Below are 11,098 nucleotides of genomic sequence, written 5' to 3'. Positions count from 1 at the left end.
TCCCAAGAGTGAGTATTCCAAGATAACTAGGCAGAAGCACCGGCTTCTTATGACCTAGCCTTAGAAGCCACAGAACATTACTTCCGCCATATTCAATTGGTCAAGCTAACCACTAAGATCATCCTAGATTCAAGAAGTGAGGAATCAGATATCTCTCCACAATGGGAAAACGTTGAACGATTTGTGGCCCACTTTTAATCCACCATAAATATCCCGTTGATTACAAAAGAAAGAGTCAAGTTTCCAGAGCAAGCAAATGACAAAGAAGAGCTGTCAAGGATAGGTCTCTGATCTCCTGCATGGGAAGGGCAGGGATTTGGGAGTGTCCCACTTGTATCAGTAGGAGGAAAAGCCCTACATTAAAGACAGAGATACAAGGAACTCAGAAGTGAAAAGGAATAAAGACCCTGCCTCCTCAGGATAAGAGAAAAAGGTTCCCCCTCAATGATGTTCCTTGGAATGCGAATGGTACAGAAACGTAATTTGATTGAATTCAAGGACTAGTCATTGGGGTGAAAAAAACCTCCAATAAAGTAGGACTAAATGGGACCTTTCTTAATTATATGTAACATACACAGCAAAATCCCATGGCAAAATGTAGTTCATAATGAAGAAACTAGTCAATCCTTTTAAACATAGGTTACAGGAAAAGAATGACTGGTACCACTTCCATTGTTTAACATATTACTGGAATTCCTAAACAATGATCTAAGATGACAAAAATAAGATGTGTGAGGACTGAAAAGGAAGGAATAAAACTCAATATTTGAGGACGTTAAGATTCATTTACTTAGAAAATCCACCCAAGTGAACATAAACTATTGGACAACTATGAGAGTTTGGCTAGTCTGCTAGATTCAAGATCATTTTATTAGAAACAATAAAATTTCTCCACACTAGCAAAGAATATTTAAGAATTAACACAGAACACACAAGACCACTATGGAAAAACCTTTAAACTCTTAAAGGGGAAGTTTTGAATAAATGTAAAGATATTCCATGTTCTTGGATCAGATGACTTAGTAAAATAAAAATATCAAAAATATCAGATTTCTCCAAATTTATATATAAATTCAATGAGATTCCAAATAAAACCCCAGTGGGATTTTTTGAGCTACCTTATAATCTTATTCTAGAATCTACTTAAGGACTTCCCTGGTGGCACAGTGGTTAAGAATCTGCCTGCCAATGCAGGGGACAGGTTTTCGATCCCTGGTGTGGGAAGATCACACATGCCACAGAGCAACTAAGCCCGTGCGCCACAACTACTGAGCCTGCGCTCTACAGCCCGTGAGTCACAACTACTGAGCCCATGCACCTAGAGCCCATGCTCCACAACAAGAGAAGCCACCACAATGAGAAGCATGTGCACCGCAACGAAGAGTAGCCCCCACTTGCTGCAACTAGAGAAAGCCCGCATGCAGCAACAAAGACCCAATGCAGCCAAAAATAAAGAAATAAAAAATAAAATGAATTAAAAAAAAACTTAAGGTAGTTTTGGGAACCCCTCAGACTTGGAATTGGTGTCAGAAGTGAGAGCAATTTTGTGTGGACTCTTCCCTCTAGTTGTTAACTTTCCATAGACCAATGGAAGTAAGTAGAGAAACACACACACACACACACACACACACACACACATATATATATATATATATATATATATATATATACACTCTTTAGTAGTCAGGAAATGATAAACTATTAGAAAATTATATTAGGAAAGTAGCTCATTACATGAGAAAAATATAAGTGGGTTCTGACCATAAGTCCTATACAAATAAGGATTCTAGGTGGAATAAAAACCTAATTGTGAAAGATAAATGGGAGAAAAATCCTGTAGAATATATTTGTGACTTCAGTTGGGGAGAGCTTAAAACAAAATCCAAGGAAGCACAAATTATAGGTAAAAAAGAATTTCAAAGATGCCTTACACTATACCAAAATTAATGTTTATTAAGCAAAGGACCCCAAAGTTACCAGAAAAAAAATGATAGGCTGAAAGAAGATATTTGCAACATCTAGCACTAACATGTAACTATCATCTAGACTATCAACTAGAATATGCTACTAAACTATACAAATCAAAAAGAAAAAAGTAGATACCTCCAAGAAAAAGATATGAAGTCATTTTACAGACTGGGAAAACCAAATATTTAACAAGTCAAAGAAACAATGTTCAAACTTTTCAATAGTCAGGTAAACAAAATTTAGACAAGATACCAATTTATACATAGCTGACTGTGAAAATCAGAAAGCTGGATAATGCCAAGTGTTGGTAGCAGTGTGGTGAAAAAGGAACTCTTATACACTACTAGCAGGAATATACAGTTGTAGTGGAGAGTGACCTGGCAGTTCTTGGTCAAATTAAGTAAACTGAACCCTATGATACACCAATCTCATTCTCTGGGGTATATATCCCAGAGAAAATTTCACATTTCTGTAAGATATGTATAAGAATTTTAATTATAGTCTTGTTTGTTATGCTGTTGGAGGGGTGGAGTTTGTTGGAGGAATTAGAGGCAATCTAGTATCACTCAGAGAATGGCCAAATAAAATCAGGTGGAATGTTATGAAGCAGTACAAACAAAAGAACTAGACATGGTTTTGCTGACTGAAAGAAGTTTAAAAAAGTCTATTGCGCCACATTGCTTATGTAAATTAAAAATAAAAGCAACAAAAAATGGGACTTCCCTGGTGGCACAGTGGTTAAGAATCCGCCTGCCAATGCAGGGGACACATGTTTGATCCCTGGTCCGGGAAGATCCCACATGCCACGGAGCAACTAAGCCCCTGCACCACAACTACTGAGCCTGCACTCTAGAGCCCGTGAGCCACAACTACTGAAGCCCATGCACCCTACAGCCCATGCTGTGCAACAAGAGAAGCCACCACAATGAGAAGCCCGTGCACCACAATGAAGAGTAGCCTCCGCTCGCTGCAACTAGACCCAACACAGCCAAAAATAAATAAAATTTTAAAAATTAAAAAAAAGCAACAAAACCCAATAACATTTGTCTTTTATTTTTTCACAAGGAGACAAACTTAAGGACACGGTGAAGTTGAACGGATTAGAGATAGGGATAAAAGGGAGTTATGTAAAAATTACATTAAAATAATTGTAATATAAGTTACATCTGTGTATTTTTTAATATGTTACAGACAGCATGTATAATTTCAAAGCAGTTAGTTTAAATGGAAAAAGTCACTCTGATAAATGTTTTGAAGACAACAGAAGGCTTTGGGAGAGCAGAAGAAAGTACATGACATAGCCCTGGGGAGGGCATGAAGCCTTCCCTGAATATAGAGATTAAATAAACCCCATAAAAACTGGGAATACAGTAACAGATATTTTAATTTTAGGTAAAGGGAACCTCATGTGTAGTATCACAGAAGTGGCAGAATGAGTGGGGATTATGCAGACTGCAAGAAAATCATATGGAGTCCAGAGAGATTAGTTTAGGTAATCAGAGGCCAGATTATGAAGCATTTCATGCAGAAAAGATCAGGCATTTTCCACTGGATAAAGGGAAACAATAATAGGTTTAAGCTGGAAAGTGACTGTTGTGGATAGATTTTGGCACCATGAGGTAGGAATGCTGCTGTAACAAATGCCCCCCCCAAAAGTGGTTTTACGGCTTTGGAACTGGGTGATGGGTAGAGGCTGGAGGAGTTTTGAGGTGTATGTATGAAAAAGCCTACGGACTTCCCTGATGGCGCAGAGGTTAAGAATCCGCCTGCCAATGCAGGGGACACGGGTTTGAGCCCGGGTCTCTGAAAATCCCACATGCTGAGGAGCAACTAAGCCCATGCACCACAACTACTGTGCCTGTGCTCTAGAGCCTGCGAGCCACAACTGAGCAGATGTGCCACAGCCACTGAAGCCCGTGGGCCTAGGGCCCATGCTCCGCAACAAAGAGAAGCCACGGCAATGAGAAGCCCACGCACGGCAACGAAGAGTAGCCCCTGCTCGCCACAACTAGAGAAAGCCCATGTGCAGCAATGAAGACCCAACGCAGCCAAAAATAAATAAATAAATAAATTTAGAAAAGAAAAAAGCCTAGATTGCATTAATGGGACTGTTCATAGAAATACAGATGTTAAAGGTGATTCTGGTGAGCTCACAGATGGAAATCATGAACGTGCTCTTGGAAACCGGAAGAAAAGTGATCCTTGTTAGAAAGTGACAAAGAACTTGGCAGAACTGTGTTCTAGTGTTTTGTGGAATTTAGTGACAACTTTGGATTTAGCTAAGGAGATTTCTAAGCAAAGTGTTGAAGGTGTAGCCTGGTTTCTTCTTAACGTTTATTGTAAAATGAGGGAGGAGAGGAAGATAAATTGAAGGAACTTTTAAGCAAAAACGAACCAGATCTTGAAGATTTGGAAAATTCTCAGCCTATCCACGTTGCAAAAAATGAGAAAATGTGCTCTGGAGAGAACACCAAGAGTGTGGCTGGACAGTCACTCCATAAAGAGATTACCAGTTTAATCAGCCATCTCAGCTGGAGCCAGGAAGAGAGATGAGATTATAGCAGCAGAAAAAGTGCCAGCTGGGACTAAATGGGGACAGAGAAAATAGGATAGAATGAAGTCTGTTTTACTTCTAAGATTTCACAGGACAGACAGGTCCACAGAGCTATCTGAATTTGGACATGCATTATCCCTCAAGAAAAGGGTGGAATGAGGATCTAGTCTGAGATGGCAACATAGAAGAATCCTGAACTCATCACCTCCTCCCGCAGACACAATGGATCTACAGCTACATACAGAACAATTCCCTCTGAAAGAAATCCAAAAATTAGTTGAGGAACTCCCATGTACTGGGTGAACAAGGAAAAAAACCCCATCAAAACAGGTAGGAGATAGAGGGGTGGGAGGGAGACACAAGAGGGAAGAGATATGGGGATATATGTATATGTATAGCTGATTCACTTTGTTATAAAGCAGAAACTAACACACCATTGTAAAGCAATTATACTCCAATAAAGATGTTAAGTAAATAAATAAAAATTTAAAAACCAAACAGGTAGGGAGAGGCTGAGAGGCAATCTCACCATAAACCCCACCCTTGGCACGGCAACCTACAATTGGGAGGAAACTCACAACTCTGAGCTCCTCCCCGAGGAGCAAAGGATTTGAACCCCACATCTGGAACCGCAACTTTTATGACCTGTACCTGAGATGAGCCCCCAAAACCCCTGGCTTTGAAAGCCAATAGGATTTGCATCCACAAGACCCACAGGATAGGACAAACTGAGAAACAGTTCTTAAAGGGCTCCAGCAGACTCACCTGGCTACCCTCCCAGGGCCCAGCACAGAGGCAGCCTAATTGAGACAGGAGGGAGGCGGGTAGGACACAAATGCTAGATAATGAAGAAGGGGCACGGCTGTTGGGATGCGATAAAGACTATCTGGAACCAGCTGAAACCAAGATGGCTTTGAGAACAGTCCGGTCATTGACCTTTAGCTCATTATACCTTCATTGTAATACAAAAAATCACTCCCTCTTACGCCAGCTCCGAGGAGGACCGTAAAAGACCAAAAAGTGAACAGTGGCCCAATTCCTGGGATATCCCCACCCTACACCAAAATAGCAAAAATATTCCTCCCACTCATTAGCCTACGAAATTAATTAACCCATAAAAACCTACGACCCCATGCCCAAGGGCCACTCTCGCTTTCTGAGACAGTCTGCATTCTGCCTATGGAATGTGTATCTCTCTAAATAAACCTGCTTTCCCTTTACTCTGGCTTGCTCTTGAATTCTTTGCTGTGTGAAGCCAAGAACTGCCTCTCACTTTGTGGTCTGTCCTAAGGACTCCTGCAGGTCCCAGGTCATGACATTTCCCTCTCCTGCAACATAACGAGCACCCAACTTTCTATGAAAGAAGTGAATTTGCAAAGTTTTAGCCTGAGGAGCAGGTACGTAATTTAACACACATCTAGGTGCCTACTGAAATACTCTCCAAAGACCACAGAGGCCAGCAGGTGCCATCTTTGCATTCTTCCTCCATCTTGCTCCAGGTCACCAGTATCTCCTGGAAAGGAGCTTATGCACATGTCTGGGACCCCAGTTTTTGTGGGTGCCACCCAGGGCACATCCCTTGGTTGCCTGGCTCTCGTGACCAGAAGGGCTTATGTTCCCAGGTCCCACAGGACTGTAATAAATGAAGAAAGAGGGTTTTTTTTTTTTTTTTTTTTTTTACTAGTTACCCATCCCAGGGCTCAGCAGAGAGGTAGCAGACTGAAATGCCCAGTTTTTCTGTGAAAGAGGCCTATTAGCTTATCTTTTTTTTTTTTTTTTTTTTTTTTTTTCAGTATGCGGGCCTCTCACTGTTGTGGCCTCTCCCGTTGCGGAGCACAGGCTCCGGACGTGCAGACTCAGCGACCATGGCTCACGGGCCCAGCCGCTCCGTGGCATGTGGGATCTTCCCGGACCGGGGCACGAACCCGTGTCCCTTACATCGGCAGGCGGCCTCTCAACCACTGTGCCACCAGGGAAGCCCCTATTAGCTTATCTTCATAGCTGTGGCCTCAGGGCTAGGCTTCTAATTAAACACACATCTGGGGCCAAATACAATCCTTTCCAGAGACCAGGGAGGCTTGCAGCTAATATCAAGGCTGGTGGCTGCCATCTTCATGCTCTACCCTTACCCCATCCCAGATCGCAGGTATCTCCGACAAAAAACTGGTGCACACATCAGGTGCCCCAGCTTTTGTGGCTGTCGCCCAGAGAATACATCCCTTGATAGCCTGGCTCTGGTGGCCAGTGGGGCTTGTGTTCATGGGTTCAACATGTCAAAAATTAATGACAGAAACCTCAATTAAATCGAGTCAGGAGACCAGAAGGGGAAGCGCTCACACCCTGCAATGGTAGAGCCCAACAGGAAGAAAGACTCTTCTTGCCTAGCTTTGTCTACTGTAGCACTCCCAACTTCCTTTTCCCCTCTATAAAAGTGTTCTCCTTCCCTTGCCATGGGGGGCGGTCTTGCACAAGGCTCAACATGGTTGCAGACCCAAACTGCAATTCTCTGCTGATCCCGAATAAACCTAGCTGGAGAAACATCTGGCAGTCTGTTTTAGGTCAACATTTTGATGGCCTGTCTGGGGACCAGAGAAGATCCCCAAAGACTGCAGGGCTGGTACCTTATCCTGTCTTTTGTCCTGAATTCCTTCCAGTCATTAGCCAATGACTTAATCCTGGTAGAACTGGATGGTGGGCAACACTGTTTTACAGTACCTATAGGGGATTTCCCTGGTGGCGCAGTGGTTGGGAATCCACCTGCCAGTGCAGGGGACACGGGTTCAAACGCTGATCCAGGAAGATATCACATGCCGTGGAGCAACTAAGCCCGTGAGCCACAGCTACTGAGCCCATGCAATGCAACTACTGAAGCCCGCGTGCCTAGAGCCCGTGCTCCGCAACAAGAAAAGCCACCACAATGAGAAGCCCGCGCACCACAACAAAGAGTAGCCCCCGCTTGCTGCAACTAGAGAAAGACCACACACAGACAAAATTAAAATAAATAAATAAATACAGTACATATATTTATTTTATAAGATCTTTAAAAATATTTATATTTTTCTCCATAAATACTATTTAAATACAATTTAATTTCTGGAGTATTCTGGTTCATCATTGTGTCTATTATCTAATATTCTCCCTAATGATACTATTTATTTATTTTCTATAAGTGATTATTTCAAAAAACAGGAAAAATATTTATGTCAAAAGAATGAGAAGACAAGCTGCACACTAGTAGAAAATATTTGCAAAAAATATATCTGATAAAGGAGTTATCCAAAATATACAAAGAACTCTTAAAACTCAACAATAGGAAAACAAACAACCTGATTTTAAAAATAGGCAAAAGATCTGAACAGACACTTCACCAAAAAAGATATACAGATAGTAAATAAGCATATGAAAAGGTGCTCTATACCAGATGTCATCAGGGAAATGTGAATTAAAACAACAACGAGAAACCACAACACACCTATTAGGATAGCTAAAAATCTAGAACACTGACCATACCAAATGCTGGCAAGGATGAAGAACAACAGGAGCTCTCATACATTGCTGGTGGGAATGCAAAATGGAACGGCCACTTTGGAAGACAGTTTGGCAGTCTCTTACAAAACTACACATGCTCTTCCCACTGACCCAGCAATCACTCCTTGATATTTACCCAAATGAGTTGAAAATGTATGTCCACACAAACCATGTGCACGTGGATGTTTACAGCAACTTTATTCACAATTGCCAAAATTTGGAAGCAACCAAGAGGTCCTTCTGTAGGTGAATAAATAAACTGTGGTACATTCAGACAATGTACCAGATAATGTGGTACATTCAGTGGATGTTTACAGCAACTTTATTCACAATTGCCAAAATTTGGAAGCAACCAAGATGTCCTTCAGTAGGTGAATAGATAAACTGTGGTACATTCAGACAATGGAATACTATTCAGTGCTAAAAAGAAATGAGCTATCATGCCATGAAAAGACATGGAGGAAAATTTAACTGCACAGAAGTGAAGGAAGCCAATCTAAAAAAAGCCATATCTGTATGCTTCCAACCATATGATATTCTGGAAAAGGCAAAACTATGGAGACAGTAAAAAGATCAGTGGTTTCCAGGGATAAGGGTTGAGGAAGGGATGAATAGGTGGATCGTAGAGGATTTTTAGGGTAGCAAAAATACTCTGTATGATACTATAATGATGGATAAATGTACTGTACAACACAGAGTGAACCCTAATGTCAACTATGGACTTTGGGTGATTATGATTGTCAGTGTAGGTTTATCAACTAACAAATGTACCACTCTGGTGGGTGATGCTGATAATGGGGGAGGCTGCGCATGTGTGGGGGCAAGACGTATATGGCAAACCTCTGTACCTTCCTCTTAATCTTCCTAGGAACCTCAAATTTCTCTAAAATAGTCTTTTTTAAAAAAATCTACCTATGCTTTTTAAAAACATTTTTATTACAAAATTTTTCAAATATACAAAGGAGAGCAATAAACAAGCATATACTCATCACCTATGCTTAATGATTGTTTACACAGTGCCATATTTGATTTATGCATATTTTGCTAACTACTTTAAATTAGATATGATGACATTTCAGCTCTAAATAGTTCAGGTTACATCTCTAAAGAATGACACCCGGGCCTCCCTGGTGGCGTGGTGGTTGAGAGTCCGCCTGCCGATGCAGGGGATACGGGTTCGTGCCCCGATCTGGGAGGATCCCATATGCCGCGGAGCGGCTGGGCCCGTGAGCCATGGCCGCTGAGCCTGCGCGTCCGGTCCGGAGCCTGTGCTCCGCAACGGGAGAGGCCACAACAGTGAGAGGCCCGCGTACCACCAAAAAAAAAAAAAAAAAAAAAGAATGACACCTAATATAATGGCACCACACCTAACAAAATTAACAGTAAGTCCTTAACATCATCTAATACCCAGTCTATATTCAAGTGTAACTAACTGTTGAATAATTAAATATGATTTATGGTTACACAAAGTTCTGTGATATGCACAAACCATAAATTACTCAGCAATGCATTCACTGTAGGGCACTGATTTAGGGCAAGATTATTGCAAACACCCTTGCCAGTTCTTATGGTCTTGGGATTCTAGTCCAGGGGTTCTTGAGACTTTGGGAGTTGTTATGGACTGAATGTTTGTGTCTTCCCAAAATTCTTATGTTGAAATCTAACCCTCAATATGATGGTATTTGGAGGTGGGACCTTTGGGAGATTATTAGGTCATCAGGATAGAGACCTCATAAATGGAATGAAGACGATGAAGGGACCAGAGTGCCCTCTTTGGGCCACATGAGAATACAAGGAGAAGCTGCCAGTCTGTAACCTGGAAGATGGTTCTCACCAGAACTCAACCATGCTAGCTAGCACCCTGATGTGACTTCCAACCTCCAGAACTGAGAAATGCTTTTGTAAGCCACCCAGTTTATGGTACTTTATTATACCAGCCTGAGCTAGGGCACGGGTTATTTCTCTGGGAATTAAGTCAAATTTTTTAAATCTGATCCCTAGAAAAATACACCTAGGCCCCAATATGCAACTCCATACATACAACTTCTGAGAGTTCAAGGACCTCTGGGAACCTGTCCAAGGAATCCCCAAATTTCAGGTCAAGGAGATCAGCTCCTTACTTGTGATTTGTAACAGTCCATTGGGCCACTCTACACCCTGATGACAGAGAGCTGGTAAAGCTGACTCAGAGTTCCACACACATGGTCATTACTCAAACTGCATCAACTTTAAACTGGACCCTTCAGGAACAACAATGAACCCTGTGCTTCATCCTTATCATTTCCCTGCCCAAACCCCTACCCTGTTGACCCACATCTCTGTGTTAAAGGCCTCAATCACAAACCTTCTTTTAAAGTCCTAAAGAAGGTGGTCCTTGTCAGGTCTCTCAGGACTATCTCCTCTTTGGCCTTAAAAACTACTATTTATGAGGTAGGTAATGTTACCTACATAATACATATAATGTATAAAACCTACATAATGTTACCTACAAAATACATATAATGTATTTCACCGAACTGAAGACGCCATTGATTGAAAAAAAGGCATCCCCAATTCAGAAATGTTAAAATGCAAAGAGAATGTATCAGTCTTAGAGTTTTACAGATTCATCTGTTGGTAAACAGCTGCTGCACCAACCACCTTCCAAAATGACCTATTCAAAACCTGGGACACCCGCCCTTCCCCAGTTTCATTTCAGATTTAAAAGGGTCCTTCTAATGCCTTGCTCCATCCCTGGCCTATGTCTTTCTGGCAGTGCCTGTGCCTCATGTGCTGGTAAATATTCCACATGACAACATAAGTTACAAAGGTTTTCAATTCTCTCCAAGATGTGTATTTCTGCATCATTAGGGTTGTGGGGAGCACAAAGTTCCCTGGATGGGTGGAATTAGTTTCCTGAATAAATACCTGAAGAGAGGGTGGAGGGAGCAGGGATGATGAAAGTAAGAATTGGGTAAATTGAGAACATATCTTCAGCCCTCTCATCCCTAGGGATGCAAGGAACTGAGCACCAATTGCTCAGAGAAACCTGTTAGGACAGCAAACTTT

This window comes from Hyperoodon ampullatus, assembly GCF_949752795.1.
Source record: "Hyperoodon ampullatus genome assembly, chromosome: 18".
NCBI classification, from domain to species: domain Eukaryota; kingdom Metazoa; phylum Chordata; class Mammalia; order Artiodactyla; family Ziphiidae; genus Hyperoodon; species Hyperoodon ampullatus.
This window is presented reverse-complemented; position numbering follows the sequence as displayed.